At 42.0% G+C, this 16,260-nt stretch overlaps 1 protein-coding gene across 4 annotated transcripts in view; it reads left to right on the top strand.

Annotated features, from left to right (window-relative positions):
• Window positions 1-16,260, top strand: part of ASI (agouti signaling protein) — a 93,513-nt gene that overhangs the window by 41,597 nt on the left and 35,656 nt on the right. The window contains exon 1 of one of the 4 annotated variants that reach the window (XM_071080912.1): window positions 1,046-1,136. The exons of the other annotated variants lie outside the window; for them this stretch is intronic. The gene's annotated coding sequence lies outside the window, so the exon portion shown is untranslated. Of the gene's footprint in view, window positions 1-1,045; window positions 1,137-16,260 lie in introns of those variants that run through there. 4 annotated transcript variants of the gene reach the window in all.

Genomic DNA, 16,260 nt, shown 5'->3' with positions numbered 1-16,260 from the left:
TTTTATTTTTACTTTTATGGCTAGTACATTTTATATTCTACCTATGAAAGTTCCATCTACTCCATAGTCACAAAGATATCCTTCTAGAAGTTTTATGGTTCTAGTTTTTAATGTAGGTTTACGATCCATCTTGAATTAATTTTTTGTATGGAATGCCATAGGAGTCAGAGTTGTCTTTCCATAGAGATACCTAGTTTTTTCACACATCTGTTAAATAGGCATTCCTTTGCCTCATTGAATTGATTTGACGCCTTGGTTGATAATCAGTTGACTATATATGTGTAGATCTATTTTTGGACTTGATCCTGTTCCATTAATCTGTGTGTGTCTACTCTAGCTTTATGGCAAATCTTGAACTTGTGAGTATAAATATTCTAAATTTGTTCTTTTTTCAATATTGTTTTGATTATTCTAGGTCCTTTGCATTTCCATATAAATTTTAGAACCATGTTGTCAATTTCTTCAAAAAAGCCTGTTGAGCTCTGGAGATGAGTTGAGGTTCTATATGATGTTACCTCTCTCTAGAAGGGTTTCCTTTTGTTTCTGTCAAGCGAACAGGCTAGAGGCTGAAACTTTCATCTAATAAGTGTCTGAGGAAGTCAAAGCTGGGCTTTTTGAGAGCTGATCTATTCCCAGTTTGCCCTTATCCCTAGAGTGGAGGCTTCATGGTCCCAGCTGAAAGCCTGGAGAGGCTGGGCGCGGTGGCTCACGCCGGTAATCCAAACACTTTGAGAGGCCGAGGCAGGTGGATCATTTGAACCCAGGAGTTCAGGACCAGCCTGGGCAATATGATGAAACCCCATCTCTACAAAAAAATACAAAAATTAGCTGGGCGTGGTGGTGGGTGCCTGTAGTCCCAGATACTCAGGAGGCTGAGGCAGGAGAATCGCTTGAACCTGGGAGGCGCAGGTTGCAGTGAGCCGAGATCTCGCCGCTGCACTCCAGCCTGGGGACAGAGTGAGACTCCATCTCAAAAAAAGAAAAAGAAATCCTGGGGATATTTACCAGGACCCTTTCTCCTTTTCAGGTACTTTACTACAATTTTTGTCTCATCAATCCTGGCTGGGAACCTGCCGAAAGCTCTTTTCAGCCTCTCAGCGCTACTTTTGCTTTTGGAATCAGCAATTATCTTCAGGGTAAAGTGTCCCCAAATACCAGTCTCACCTTTCTTGACCTCTCTTTTTCTCCAGATCTTGAACTAGCAAATTCTCACTGCTTTGATTGTTCTTCTATACCTCCAAATTGGTGTTTTTAAAAAGTGCTAATTTGTTCAGCATTTGTAATCGTTATTAGCAAGATGTCTGAAAAAGACCAACTAGTCACCCTTTGCCAAAAATGGAATTCTTTGACACACATTTTTAGAAATATTAAGTTCATTAAAATTAACTTTGTTTTGGAAAATATGTTCAGACTTTATTGATGATTTTGGAGACAATTGGGAAAATGCGAGCATGGAGGTTTGGATTCAGCATTATGAGGATGAAAAACTCCCACAAACCCTCAGATTGGGATGAGAGAGGCCACAGACAGGATATGATATTTGGAGCTGTTCACTAAGGCTATCTGGGGTGCCTTGTACATCTACCATTTCTTCACCACTCTCTTCTAAAAAGGAGAGATTGGAAAAAATATAGCGTTGTTCATTACTTTATCCAGTCCCACTGAGGCAAAGTGGCATCACCCATTTATCATTTTTTATTACTGAGCAATAACAGCATGCAGGTCTTATAGCTGGATACCTCTGGGGCGCACTCCTCCTATTTGCTTTTAGATACTGACAGTGGAATCTGTTCACCCTAGCTTAATCCCAGGAATTTTTCACAGTGCTGTCATTTAACAGGGGGAATCAGGCTGGTGGAGATGGCAGTAGCAAGGGGAAAGGAGCATGTGTGTTCTTTTCGGCAGTTTTTTTTTTTTTTTTTTTTTTTGAGACGGAGTCTCGCTCTGTCACCCAGGCTGGAGTGCAGTGGCGTGATGTCCGCTCACTGCAAGCTCCACCCCCCGGGTTCATGCCATTCTCCTGCCTAAGCCTCCGGAGTAGATGGGACTACAGGTGCCCGCCACCACTCCTGGCTAATTTTTTTGTATTTTTGGTAGAGACAGGGTTTCACCGTGTTCGCCAGGATGGTCTCAATCTCCTGACCTCATGATCCGCCCGCTCCGGCCTCCCACAGTGCTGGGATTACAGCTGTGAGCCACCACACCTGGCCGCTTTTCAGCAATTTTAACGTGACCCTCTGAAGTTTCTCAAACTAAATGTGGGAATAGCTGGAAACCTATGGCTCTTGTATACAGATGAACACTATGGGCAGTTGTATAGACTTCCAAACATGTACACATTACATGTTCAAATGTATATAAATATAGACTCAAAACTCCTGGGAAACAGGTAGTATAAGAAAAGGAAGCCTAACCTTAGGCTAAACTAGACAATGTCATGTAATACACTAGATACTGTGTGGAAAGAGGTGATCCAAGTGATCCTCTTGAGGAAGGAGAGAATCAAGGAGTAAAAACTAACTTTTGTGGATGCTTGTTATGTGCCAAGTGTGGTGCTTAAACACCTTTTCTCTCTTTACACATTCAATCATCATAATGATCCTACAGAACAGGTATTGTTATCCCCATCTTTAATTTAATATCCCAAAAGGCCATACCCAAGGCCAGGAGCTAGTGTATTTGCAAAGCCAAGATTCATATCTAATTCTGCCTGGCTCCAAAACTTATTCTCTGAAAGTAGGAAAGAGAGGCAGAAGTTCTTATTTAAACACACTCTTTTATAGAGTTTCCAAGCAAAATATAATTAATAAATTTGCTTACTGTTTCTCTCTCACAGTGGTCAACAGCATTAATCTCAGTGAATAACACCATATAAGCACTTACTAGAATAAAAGTGCTCAGTTACTAGGTTTTGATGGGCAAGTGTAAGGTTGCTTGTGAGTGGTGAAAGGAACAGCGCACAGAAATGTTAACATTCACAAACTTTCTGAACACCTGAGCACTGAGCTGGGAACCCAGAATATAAAGATAAAAAACACAAAACATGAGCCGGGAGTGGTGGCTCACGCCTGCAATCCCAACACTTTGGGAGGCCAAGACAGGCAGATCACGAGGTCAGCAGATCGAGACCATCCTGGCTAACATGGTGAAACCCCGTCTCTACTAAAAATACAAAAAAATTAGCTGGGTGTGGTGGCGGGCGCCTGTAGTCTCAGCTACTTGGGAGGCTGAGGCAGGAGAATGGGGTGAACCTGGGAGGTGGAGCTTGCAGTGAGCCGAGATCATGGTACTGCACTCCAGCCTGGGCGACAGAGTGAGACTCTGTCTCAAAAAATATATATATATATTACAAAACATGATCATTATCTTCCAAAGTTTACAGTCTAGTTACTTCAGAGATGGTTTATGTGCCATCTACACGTATAGAATTGATACACCTGTAAAAGGAACAGATTAAAAAAAAAAACTAATAAGCCTGGACCTTCTCTCGTGAAACTCAAAGTCTAAGGGGGAATCAGACTAATAAATGGGCATTTTTAATACAAGAGATTAAGTTAATAGTAAGCACAGGGGCCGGGTGCAGTGGCACACGCCTGTAATCCCAACACTTTGGGAGGCCGAGGCAGGCAGATCACTTGAACCCAGGAGTTCAAGACCAGCCTGGGCAACATGATGAAACCCTGTCTCTACAAAAAATACAAAAATTAGCCAGGTATGGTGGCATGCCCCTTTAGTCCCACCTACTCGGGAGGCTGAGGCAGGAGGATCGCTTGAACCCAGGAGGCAGAGGTTGCAGTGTGCCGAGATCATGCCACTGCACTCCAGCCTGGATGACAGGGCGAGATCCTCTCTCAGAAAACAAAAAAAGTAAGAACAAGGTGTCATGAGACCATGGAAAGTGAGCATTTAACTCAACACGAGGAATCAGGGAAGCAGGAAGCAATTACTTCTGAACTGACATAGGGAGGCAGAATGAATTCATTACACATGCTTAGCACGGAACACTGACAGTACATGTGTTCTAAACAGAATAATACAGATTATATGGTACCATAGAAAGTTAGTGACTCATGATTGACGTATTTCCTGAATAACTAAAGAGTGTTTGCTATCAGACTATTAATCTTCCTTTCTCTTCCCTATGCTTTTGTCGCTCCAAAAGCCCATTGTGGGAATTTTTTTCTTCCTTTCTTTCTTCTTTCCTTCCTTTTTTTTTTTTTTTTTTTCTTCAGTGAAGGAGGAGGTCATAAGAGCTGGAGAAACTGAGGAGGTCTTCAAGCAGAATGTGGGACTTGAAGAATATGTGGAATATAAAAAGAGGATGTTGAAAGGGAAATAAATGGCAGGGCCCGGCACGATGGCTCACGCCTGTAATCCCAGCTCTTTGGGAGGCTGAGGCAGGTGGATCAATGAGGTCAGGAGATCGAGACCATCCTGGCTAACACGGTGAAACCCCGTCTCTACTAAAAATACAAAAAAATTGGCCGAGTGTGGTGACGGGCACCTGTAGTCCCAGCTACTTGGGAGGCTGAGGCAGGAGAATGGCATGAACCTGGGAGGCGGAGCTTGCAGTGAGCCAAGATGGCGCCACCGCACTCCAGCCTGGGCAACAGAGCAAGACTGTCTCAAAAAAAAAAAAAAAAAGAAAAGAAGAGAAAGGGAAACAAATTGCAAATGTTGACTCAGTCAGCTTGCATTTATTGGGCCCTACCCTGCCTCTTTTTATCATGTTCCGGGGACACTGAGATGAATCTGACCCATGGGTTGAAATCAGCAGGACACATATGTGGGCAATAAATGGAAAACATATGTAGAATAGTTAGAAGTAAAGTCTAATAAGCAAAATGGGATAGGTTATAAAGGGCCTGGAAAACAGACACATTTAGACTTGATATGGATGATACCAGGAGTCCTTTTAGGTTTTTGAGCAGAAAGTAGGTGGAAAAGATTTTAGAAAGAGAAAACTGGAACCATATAGACTAAGAAGGTGTGTGTGAGCCTAATTCTGGCAGTAAAGATCTCTAGGGCATGCCAGAAGGAATAGAAAGAAAAGAGCAAAGGATATTGTAATGAAAAGATTAGGCCGGCCGGGCGCGGTGGCTCAAGCCTGTAATCCCAGCACTTTGGGAGGCCGAGACGGGCGGATCATGAGATCAGGAGATCGAGACCATCCTGGCTAATACGGTGAAACCCCGTCTCTACTAAAAAATACAAAAAAAAACTAGCCGGGCGAAGTGGTGGGTGCCTGTAGTCCCAGCTACTCGGGAGGCTGAGGCAGGAGAATGGCGTGAACCCGAGAGGAGGAGCTTGCAGTGAGCTGAGATCCGGCCACTGCACTCCAGCCTGGGTGACAGAGCAAGACTCCGTCTCAAAAAAAAAAAAAAAAGGAAAAAAAAAGAAAAGATTAGGCCAGGCACAGTGGCTCACACCTGTAGTCCCAGCACTTTGGGAGGCCAAGGTGGATGGATTGCTTGAGCTCAGGAGTTCAAGACCAGTCTGGGCAACACGGCAAAACCTTGTCCCTACAAAAAATACAAAAATTAGCCAGGCGTAGTGGCATGTGCCTGTAGTCCCAGCTACTTGGGAGGCTGAAGTGGGAGGATTGCTTGAGCCTGGGAGATAGAGGCTGCAGTGAGCCATGATTGTGCCACTGCATTCCAGCCTGGGCAACAAGTGAGACCCTATCTCAAAAATAAATAAATAAGTAAAAAGAAAAGATTGACCAGGCATGTGGATATAAAGAATCTTTAGCTCTAGGATACCAGTTTTTGCCATGGAAAATACACAATTACAGCTCATAAAACCTAAAAGAATTTGAGTTGGCAATGGAAGGCTACAGGGAGGAAGGATAATTAAAAAAAAAAAAAAAAAAGGCTACTGATGGAGGAGGATTAGGCTGTAGCTGCTACGATCTACAGCTAATAAGTAGCCCAGGGCTTAGGTGTTTTCCATTGTGGTTTAGGGATCCGGAACTGTGGAGTGTGTTTAGAAAAACCAGTAAGGACCCCGGCCTCAGAATCATTGCTTAGAGGGCAGCATTGAGCAACTCTGAAACTAGATGTAGAACAGGTGTCATTTTAGAAGCCTAACATGCAGAGAAACTTGTAAAAAATATATATATATATATATTTTCAGGCCCTAGATTCTGAGATCCTTTTTTGCAGATCTGAAGTGGGAGCCAGGAATATTTAACAAGCTCTAAGGTGATGGTAATGCAAAAGTTACTCAGGAGACCCACTGAGAAATACTTACGGAAAGATGAGCTGTCTCCTTGGGATGATTGAGCTGGTGTCTGTGCATATGCCTTCTCAGGATCCATGTGACTTTACCACACCAAGCCTTAAGACTGCCAGTCTATTCTCTCCGATGAAAGCCATTCTGCACCACTGGCCATAAAGAGGGACTCTCATGTGCCAGGAGAGTGGCCCAAACAGGACTTCTGAGGGGCTCTGAGGCTTATAGACGTCAAAAGCGTTTATAAGAATAGCCATCATAAAATAGTAATGAATCAGAAACTTGCGTACATTTTCTTAAATGGCTCTGTGGGGACTGGAGCTAAAAAGGGAGGAGTACTCAGATTCAGGGGTCTAGCAGAATCCTTGCTTAAGAAAATCAAGTAAGCAGCCAAAGAGGGCTCCTGGGATTGTCTCACCAGGACTTCTGAGGCGACTCTAATGAAATGACTTAGAAGTGTGGTGGAGTGGCCTCTGTGGCTCCCACACTGGCCTAATCCTGGTTAAAATGGCACAACCAGGGTGCACGGACAGTCTCTGGGACACAAAGCAGGTCTAATATTCAAAGCTTGGCAAACATAACCAAGACCTTTTCTCTTTTCTTCGAATTGTTTTAGTTGCCTAATTTTTTGTCCTATATGCCACTTAATTCTTTTTATTTTACATTAAAAGTTGTGCTCTTGTCTCAATCTTCTTTCTAGATTGGATCCTGCATGCTTTTCATCTTTATACTCCTGGCAGTCCTACCTCTAGGCTTCCTGAAATATAGCACCTTTGTTTTTGGGGGGTTTTGTTTGTTTGTTTGTTTTGAGACAGAGTCTTGCTCTGTCTTCCAGGCTGGAGTGCAATGTCATAATGTCAGCTCACTGCAACCTCTGCCTCCTGGGTTCAAGCGATTCTCCTGCCTCAGCTTCCTGAGTAGCTGGGATTACACGTGCATGCCACCACCCCCAGCTAATTTTTGTGTTTTTATTGAGACGAGGTTTCACCATGTTGGTCAGACTGGTCTCAAACTTCTGATCCCGTGATCTGCCTGCCTTGGCCTCTCAAAGTGCTGGGATTACAGGTGTGAGCCACCACGCCCTGCCTGCACCTTTGTTATACAGAAAATTCTTATCAACATTATTGTCTACTTTTAGACTTTATTTTGTTCTATTGAACTATTCTGGTTCTAGTACCACACATTAAAATTATACGTTTATAATACTTTTTGACATCTGACAGGATGTGCTCCCCTTATCATCCTTCTTTTTCAAAATTTTGTCATTCTCAGTTTTTCTCAGCTCAACTTCAGATGTAATTTACAAAAAAAAATTAAAATTACATTGGTATTTAGATGGAAATTATGTTAAATTTATGTGTTAATCTGGAGAAGTTTTGTTTTATAATAATAATTCTTACCATGAAGGAAAATAGCTTCTCTCTCCACCGATTCACGTTTTTCCTCATGTCTCTTAGTGCAGTTTATAGCTTTTTTCATGTAAGTTCTCATAATTGCTTGAATACATTCCTAATTATTTTATTTTTGTTGTTTCGGCTATGAATGAGATCTGTTTTTGTTTTTGTTTTTGTTTTTGTTTTTGAGACGGAGTCTCACTCTGTCGCTCAGGCTGGAGTACAGTAGCCGGATCTCAGCTCACTGCAAGCTCCACCTCCCGGGTTCACGCCATTCTCCTGCCTCAGCCTCCCGAGTAGCTGGGACTACAGGCGCCCACCGCCTCACCCAGCTAGTTTTTTGTATTTTTTAAGTAGAGACAGGGTTTCCCCGTGTTAGCCAGGATGGTCTCGATCTCCTGACTTCGTGATCCGCCCATCTCGGCCTCCCAAAGTGCTGGGATTACAGGCTTGAGCCACCGCGCCCGGCCTGTTTTTGTTCATTTTTAATGGGTTCTTGGTGGCATATACAAAAACCACTGATTTAAAAATACTTATGTAATAAACTAGATGTGCGCCTACTTTTTTTTTTTCTTTTTTTGAAACGGAGTCTCACTCTGTCGCCCAAGCTAGAGTGTAGTGGCGCAGTCTTGGCTCACTGCAACTTCCACCTCCCAGGTTCAAGCAATTCTCCTGCCTCAGCCTCCTGAGTAGCTGGGATTACAGCTATGTGCCACTACACCCAGCTAATTTTTGTATTTTTAGTAGAGACGGGGTTTCACCATGTTGGGCAGGCTGGTCTTGAACTCCTGACCTCAGGTAAGGAGGTCACCCACCTCGGCCTCCCAAAGTGCTGGAATGTTTTTTAAATGAACAAAAGATTTGAACGGATACTCTACCAAAAAATATACAAATTGAAATAAGCTCATACAGATGGAAATAAGCTTATTAGGGAAATACAAATTACACTGCAATGAGATACTACTATGTACCTATTAGAATTTCTCAAATTAAAAAGACTGACTATAACAAGTGTTGACAAGGACATTGAGTAAATGGAACTCTCATATATGTCAGGTGTAGGATTTGACTTTACCCTACTTTTAAGCTAGTAAGTTAGCTTGTTGTTGTTTCATGAATTCTAACAGAAGACATGAGACTTAGGTCAGAGACAATGAACTTTATTATTCACCACACAGCAAGCAGCATGAGCATTAACTTTTGCATCAGCTCTTGCTCCCTAACTCCAACAGGGACAACACAAAGGCCCAGATGAAGGTCTACACATGTGGTAAATGTGTTACATGACAATAGCACTGAGTTTGGGGAACCCACTGTTTTATAGAAAGCAGTAAGCAAACTTGCTTTTTAACCCAGGGAGATATTACTTCACACCTCAAAGTTGCTTGCCGCAAAGATAATCCTGAGAAATGGCCTGGCTAAAGAGCAGTCAATACCTTACATTCTTGGTATACTCTATAAGATGAGGAGGAGCATAAGAGACTCATGGCAGAATGTCTCTCAACAGCATCCACCCTCAGTTCTACATCATCTTGGCTTCTTGGGAGATTTTCACTTGAGCATGCCATTCTGCAGGCCATTTTGATTAATCTGATTAGTCGAGGTTGGAACCAAATCCATTCAATTTATCTCATACAGCATAGATCACTGTCAATAAATCCCCAAGCAGCAAGATGAGACAAACCTGCAGTATTGACCTCAGAGTCCCAGATTCAGCCATCTGTGAATAAGTCCCAGGTGGATCAGGGACTTATTTTAGACATCCAGTATACAGTTTAAGGCCAGTCTCAATCACCATACATAGCATAACCAAGGCCACTCAGGCATCAGGAGAGGCATATGATTTTGTATCAGTCAGATTAAAATATAGTTGTGCCAGTCTGTGTTTGTCCACCTTTGACAGCACCAGGCATAGAAGGCATAGTGTCAGGCATGTCCACATGAATTTCTCTGTTTTAATAGCACATGGACTGGTTTGACAAATCCAGCAGCAGATGAGATTGACTGCCTGATGACAGTGTGCCTCAAACAAACCATGTAACTGTTTGCCAGGTTGCCGTGCTGGATCTAAGGGACAAAGAGAACATTAACTGTTCCCTACCTCTCCATACTTCCTGAGGTTTAACGTGTTCTCCATCCAGATACTGGGATCGTTGTTCTCCTTCCACAGTTACAAAATCAGTGTATTCCAACCCAGTAGCTATAACTTCACCTTTTCTCCAATTCTTCCCCACTCACACCAACGCTTTTCATCTGAAAGAGTCAATTGTGAGTGGGACAAGAGATTTTTTTTTTTTTTTTTTTTTTTTTGAGACAGAGACAGAGTCTCGCTCTGTCGCGCAGGCTGGAGTGGAGTGCAGTGGTGTGATCTCGGCTCACTGCAAGCTCCACCTCCTGGGTTCACACCATTCTCCTGCCTCAGCCTCCTGAGTAGCTGGGACTACAGGCACCTGCCACCAGGCTCAGCTAATTTTTTATATATTTTTCTATTAGAGATGGGGTTTCACCCTGTTAGCCAGGATGCTCTTGATCTCCTGACCTCATGATCTGCCTGCCTTGGCCTCCCAAAGTGCTGGGATTACAGGCGTGAGCCATTGCACCTGGCCAACAAGAGCATTTTTTTAAAAAAAAATCAGAGACCTGTTATATCTCGAATCCTACCCAGCTTGGGCAACTATTTGAAGACTTAGTGAGAAGTGTACTCAACCGAATGGTCATTGTCCTCATGACAGGACCTTGTCAGTCTAACAAAGAATTCACGTGACTGTACTGGAATTACGTTTGAATCCTCCAGATCAATTTTTTCCTGGGCTGTCCTTCAGAAGTTTTAAAACTCAGGCTGGAATGGAGTTGCTGTTAGGGAAAAGAAAGGTACATTATGCCCAGGAATGGTCAGGTAGAACCCTGAATTTTCCAAAGAGGTCTATAAAACTATCCATCCTATTCATTCTAATCATTAACCAGTAAAGCTAAGAGGAGACAATTTAGCCGTGACAAGGAATGAAGTACTGATATGTGCTACCACATGGATAAACTTTGAAAACATTTTGCTAAGTGAGAGAAGCCAGCCACAAAGACTGCATACTGTAGGATGGTTGCACAACTCTGTGAATATACTAAAAACCTTCAAAAGGGTGAATTTTATGATGTGTGAATTACATCTCAATAAAGCTGTTTTTTAAATTAAAAGTTTATTCCATCTCTCAATGATACCACCAGTCTGAAGATAATAAGGGGAATGAATTGGCTACCAAATACTTTGACTATAAACCCATTGTTGATGAGTTTTTGCACTAAAAAATGCAGTATTATCACCATCCGGAAAGCCAAAATCATGACACAGATTAGTTTCAAGGCCACAATGATGTAGCCAGAGTTGGCTTTATCAGACTAGAACAGCAAAACCATTACCTGAGTAAAAGTCAACAGCAATAAGATACAAGTGGAATAGCTTGGACGAGGTCAAAGGTCTGATGTCACCAATTTACCAGGAGCCAGTGAACACTCTGCAGCCAGTCAATACTCAGTGCAATATGGCCTCTTTCACCATGAGATAAATAGGCTAACTTTTGGCAGAGGTCACAGGTCTGGCATGTAGTGGCAGCTTCTGCATCAGAAACACAGAATCCCTTACTTTGTGCCTAGTTGATGATGATGTTGCCATCTCCAGTGTGATGATGGATCTAGGTGGCAACTGTGGCCATCTGATTGACACAAGCTTGATCAAAAGCTTGATTCTAGTTGGTCTCATCAGAGAATGAGCCCTTACCATGTACACCACAAGAGTGATCCAGACTGTTTAGTGGCTGCCATTTGTTTCCAGGGCTCATGACCCAAAGAGAGGTGCCTTTAATCTGCCAGTCTGTAATCTTCTAAGTATTAGACAAGGCCACTAGTGCCTAAGAATCAGTAAAAATATAGCATAACTAGTCAGTCCTAAGGGAAAGGTGATAGCTTTTGTTTTAGACCATTGTGCTAATTGGCCCTTAATGCAATAGGTCTTCCAGAGTTGTGGTTGGGGCCAGGCATCCAGTGGCACTATCAGCCTTCTTTCTTTTTTCTTTTCTCTTTTCTTTTCTTTTCTTCTTTTCTTTCTTTCCTTTTTTTTCCTTCCTTCCTTCCTTCCTTCCTTCCTTCCTTCCTTCCTTCCTTCCTTCCTTCCTTCCTTCCTTCCCTCCCTCCCTCCCTTTCTTTCTTTCCTTTCTTTCTTCCTCACTCTGTTGCCCAAGTGTATATGACGGACTGCATATATGACAGTGGTCCTATAAACCAGCCTGACCAACATGGTGAAACCCCATCTCTACTAAAAATACAAAAATTCGCCAAGGGTGGTGGCAGGCGCCTGTAATCCCAGCTACTCGGGCGGCCAAGGCTGAGGCTGAGCCAGGAGAATCAGTTGAACCCAGGAGGCAGACGTTGCAGTGAGCCGAGATCGCGCCACTGTACTCAGCCTGCGTGACAGAGCGAAACTCAGAAAACAAACAAACAGTTTACTGTAAAACAGTATGTCATGTTATACCCACAGTATCCTCATATATTTCATGCTTACTGCATCTCTTGTTTGCACACTATTTTCTCTTGCATTTGATTCAGTCTCATGTTGTTGTTTTCGTCATGGCTCCTAAAGCACACAAAATCCATGGCTAGTGTTGCCAGTAAGAGGCCACATCAAGTGATTGACCTAGAAATGAAATTTAAAGTAATTAAGAGCTACAAAGGAAAAAAGTCAGTGATGATTATTGCTCACTAGTCAGGCATGTCCCATTCCACCATAGCTACCATCTTGAAGAACAAGAGCAAAGTGACCAAAGCTGTTAAAGAATCTGCTTCAGCTGGGTGCAGTGGCTCACGCCTGTAATCCCAGCACTTTGGGAGGCCAAGGTGGGCAGATCATGAGGTCAGGAGTTCGAGACCAGCCTGACCAACATGGTGAAACCCCTGTCTCTACTAAAAACACAAAAATTAGCTGAGTGTGATGGCAGGCACATGTAATCCCAGCTACTTGGGAGGCTGAGGCAGGACAATTGCTTGAACCGGGGAGGCTGAGGTTGCAGTGAGCTGAGATCATGCCATTGCACTCCAGCCTGGGTGACACAGTGAGACTCCATCTCAAAAACAAAGGAAAAAAAGAATCTGCTTCACTGAAGGCAATGAGACTAACAAAAGTTCACGAAGGGTCTATATGGAATATGGAGAAACTTCTAATGACCTAGATTGAAGACCAGGCAACAGAAGCGTATCTCTCTTAGCATGATAACAATCATGGCCAAAACAAAGTTTGTTTGTGATGTTGAGAGAAAAGTCTGGCTGGGCATGGTAGTGCATGGCTGTGGCCCCTACTACTCAGGAGGCAGAGATGGGAGGATTGCTAGAGCCCAGAAGTCAAAGCTGAAGTGGGCTCATGATCATGCCACTGCACTCCAGCCTGTGTGACAGAGTGAGACTCTGTGAAAGAAAGAAGGAAAGAAAGAAGAAAAGAAAGAAAGAAAGAGAGAGAGAGAGAGAGAGACAGAGAGAGAGAGAGAGAGAAAGAAAGAAAGAAAGAAAGAAAGAAAGAAAAAAGAAAGAAAGAAAAAGAAAGAAAGAAAGAAAGAAAGAAAGAAAGAAAGAAAGAAAGAAAGAAAGAAAGAAAGAAAGAAAGAAAGAAAGAAAGAAAGAAAGAAAGAAAGAAGGGAGGGAGGGAAGAAGGAAGGAAGGAAGGCAGGGAGGGAGGGAGGGAAGGAGAAAGAAAGAAAGAGAGAGAGAGAGAAAGAAAGAGAAAGAGAGAAAGAGAGAAGGAAGGAAGGAGGGAGAAAGAGAGAGAAAGAGAGAAAAGAAAGAGAGAGAGAGAGAAGGAAGGGAGGGAGGGAGGAAGGAGAAAGAGAGAAAGGAAAGGAGAAAGGAGGGAGGGAGCGAAAGAAAAGAAAGACAGACAGAAAAGGCTAAACCTGACTAGGATGTTGAATTTACTGCTAGCTCTAGGTGGTTTAAATGATTCAAGAATCATGGTCATGGCCTGGCGCAAAGGCTAACGCCTATGATCCCAGCACGGAGGCTGAAGCGGGCAGATCACCTGAGGTCAGGAGTCTGAGACCAGCCTGGCCAACATGGTGAAACCCTGTCTCTACTAAAAATACACACAAAAAAATTAGCCAGGCATGGTGGTGCGTGCCTGTAATCCCAGCTACTTGGGAAGTTGAGGCAGAAGAATAGCTTGAACCCAGGAGGGGGAGGTTGCAGTGAGCCGAGATCGCACCACTGCACTCCAGTCTGGGCAACAAGAGTGAAATCTCTGTCTCAAAAAAATAAAAAACAATCGTTATTCAGCCTGTCACGGTGGCTCGCACCTGTAATCCTAACACTTTGGGAGTCTGGGGTGGGAGAATTGCCTGAGCCCAGGAGTTTGAAACCAGTCTGAGAAAGATGGCAAGACCCCCATCTTAAAAATAAATCATTATGCATTATATAATGTGAATGTGAGAGGGGAGTATGCAAGTGCTGATACGAAGGCAGCTGAAGAATTTTGGGAAACTCTAGATAAGGTGAGTGTGGAGGAAAATTATTTGCCTGGAAAAATCTTCTTGAGTTTTATAGTTTCAGGTCTTATTAGTACATTTAGGTCTATGATTCATTTTGGGTAAGTTTTTGTATGTGGTGTTAGGTAAGAGTCTAACTTCATTGTTTTGCATGTAGATATCCAGTTTTCCTAGTACCATTTGTTGAAAAAACCTCTTCTTTCTCCCATTAAATGGCCTTGACACCTTTGTCAAAAATCATTTGACCATATATATAAAGGTTTATTTCTGGGCTCTCTATTCTATTTCATTTTTCTACATGTTTGTCTTTATGCAAGTACCACACTGTTTTGATTACTGTGGCTTTGTAGTAAGTTTTGAAATCAAGAAGTGTGAGTCCTCCAGCTTTATTCTTGTTTTTGAAGATTGTTTTGGCTATTTGGAGTCCTTTGAGATTCCATACAAATTTTAGAATGGATTTTTTTTTTCTATTTCTGCAAAAAAACCTCCTGGAGATTTTGATAGGAATTGTATTGAATCTGTAGATTGCTTATATTTATGTCTTATTTAATTTATTTCAGCAATGTTCTATAGTTGTCATTGTACACATCTTTCACCCCCTTGGCTACGTTAATTCCTAATTCTTTTGATGCTTTTGTAAATTGAATCATTTTCTTAATTTCCTTTTCAGATTGTTCATTGTTAATATATAGAAATGTAACTGATGTAATTGATATAACTTTGTATCCTGCTACTTTGCTAAACTCATGTATTAGTTCTAACAGTGTTTTGCGGAATCTTTAGGCTTTTCTACTTTTAAGATCATATCATCTGTGAACAGAGATCATTTTACTCCTTCCTTTTTAATGTGGATGCCTTTGCTTTCTTTTTCTTGCCTAATTGTTCTAGGTAGAACTTCCAGTACTATTCTGAATAGACGTGGTGAAAGCAGGCATATTTGTCTTGTTCTTAATGTTGGAGTAAAATCTTTCATTATTTTATCATTGTGTATGATGTTGGCTGTGGGTATTTCATATGTGGCTTTTGGCTTTTATTATGTTGAAGCAGTCTTCTCCTATTCCTGGTTTGTTGAGTGTTTTTTATTATGAAACTGTGGTAGTTTGTCAAATGCTCTTCCTGAATCAATTGAGATGATCTGATATAGGAGTATTGGTTGACAGTTTTCTCTTTCAGAACTTTGAATTTATTGGCCCACAGCCTCTGGCCTCCAAAGTTTTTGTCTAATCCAATCTGCCTTTGAATCCCTCTAGTGCATTTTAAATTTTGGTTATTGTACTAATCAATACTATAAAAAGTTATTGTGCTTTCTGGTTTCTTTCTAGGTTTTCCATATCTCTATTTAGGTATTCTCCTTTTACTTGTACTTTTTTTTTTTCACTCCCCACATCTTCCTTTAGTTCTCTGAGCATCTCTAAGATAACTGTTTTAATGTATTTGTCTAGTAGGTCTGCCATGAGGACTTTTAGAGTTTCTGTTGACTTTTTTCCTTTGAATGTGCCATATTTTTTCTTTTATTTGTATGCCTTGTGATTTTTTGGTTGAAAACTAGACATTTGAGTTTAATGATGTGATAACTCTAGAAACCAGGTTCTCCCCTTTCCTCAGGGTTTACTTTATTTTGTTACTGTTTTTTGTTATTGTTGTTGTTTGTTTTTTATTGTTATAGGCCATCTCTGTGCCAAGGACACTTTGCCATCCAAGCCTTCCCCTAGAAGTTGCAAGCCTTCAATAGACTCCATGGCTTTAAAATAGTTACAGATTCTGCCAGTACAAGTTTTGGTTAGGTAAGGAAACAGAATCCTAGAGCTTCCTACTCTGCCATCTTCCCAGAATACTTTCCTGGCTAATTATTTCTAAGGGAGTAATGTAAGCCCCCAAAGACACCTCGGACAAGTCTTTCTCTAGAAACTTGATATATTTTCTGCTTTCTTTCCCTGCTTTTTCTTTTCTACTTAGTTCCACTCCCATCCCCCATCCCACCACCTAGTATCCATCAGACTCCATATGTTCCTCTTCTCCTCCCAACCCCACGTTCAAATATTTTTTCTTTTTTTTTTTCTTTTTTCTTTTTTTTTCTGAGACAGAGTTTCGCTCTGTTGCCCAGGCTAGAGTGCAGT

This window comes from Macaca nemestrina, chromosome 15 (assembly GCF_043159975.1).
Source record: "Macaca nemestrina isolate mMacNem1 chromosome 15, mMacNem.hap1, whole genome shotgun sequence".
NCBI lineage: Eukaryota > Metazoa > Chordata > Mammalia > Primates > Cercopithecidae > Macaca > Macaca nemestrina.
Note: the sequence above shows the minus strand (reverse complement) of the source record. Positions and strands in the feature narration are given on the sequence as shown.